General features: G+C 40.0%; 1 non-coding gene across 1 annotated transcript; it reads left to right on the plus strand.

Annotated features, from left to right (window-relative positions):
* The first annotated feature begins 440 nt into the window (after positions 1-440).
* On the plus strand, positions 441-547 carry LOC116750045. The gene has a single exon (XR_004348789.1). It is a non-coding gene; the product is annotated as a U6 spliceosomal RNA (small nuclear RNA).
* Positions 548-1,106: the final 559 nt, after the last annotated feature.

Raw genomic sequence — 1,106 nt, forward strand, 5'->3', positions numbered from 1 at the left:
TGTTGGGCTTCCCTGTTGGTGCAGTGGTTGAGAGTCCACCTGCCGATGCAGGGGACACGGGTTCATGCCCAGGTCCGGGAAGATCCCACATGCCGCGGAGCGGCTGGGCCCATGAGCCATGGCCACTGAGCCGGCGCATCCGGAGCCTGTGCTCCACGATGGGAGAGGCCACAACAGTGAGAGGCCCACGTACCGCAAAAAAAAAAGAAATGTATTCTTCTCACCTGTTTTTAAAGCTTTGCTCTTGGATTCTTGAAATCCCACCATAGATTTTTTAAACTGGGGTCAAATTCAGATAACATAAAATTAACTCTTTTAAAGTATACAATTCAGTGGCATTTAGGATACTCCCAATGTTGTGCAAAAATGACCTCTATCTAGTTTCAAAACATTTGTATCACCCCAAAGGGAAACCCTATGCCCATTAAGTAGTCATTCTCATGCTTACTTCGGCAGCACTTATACTAAAATTGGAACTATACAGAGAAGATTAGCATGACCCCTGTGCAAGGCTGACTTGCAAATTTGCAAAGCATTCCATATTTTTATTAGCATACTAAATGAAGTAAGTCAGAAAGAGAAAGACAAGTACCATATGATATCACTTATATTTGGAATCTAAAATATGACATAACTGAACTTATCTATGAAAAGGAAACAGAGTCACAGACATAGAGAACAGACTTGTGGTTGCCAAAGGGGAGGGGGATGGGGGAGGGATGGAGTGGGAGGTTGGGGTTAGTAAATGCAGACTATTACACATAGGATTGATAAACAACAAGGTCCTACTGTATAGCACAGGGAACTCTATTCACTATCCTGAGATACACCATAATGGAAAAGAACATAAAAAAAGAATTTATATATATGTAAAAAAGTAGTAAATCTCTGATACTCACAGACTAAAAAAAAGTACTCATTCCCCATTTCCCCCTTTACCCAGCCTCTGGCAATTATTAATATACTTCCTGTCTCTATAGAGTTTCCTATTCTGGATACTTCATATAAATGGAATCATATAATATGTGACCTTTTATGTCTAAAATCTTTCACCTATCATAATGTTTTTCAAGTTCATTCTTTTGTAGCATGTATCAGTACTTCAT

Source organism: Phocoena sinus, chromosome 2 (genome assembly GCF_008692025.1).
Source record: "Phocoena sinus isolate mPhoSin1 chromosome 2, mPhoSin1.pri, whole genome shotgun sequence".
Classification (NCBI taxonomy): domain Eukaryota; kingdom Metazoa; phylum Chordata; class Mammalia; order Artiodactyla; family Phocoenidae; genus Phocoena; species Phocoena sinus.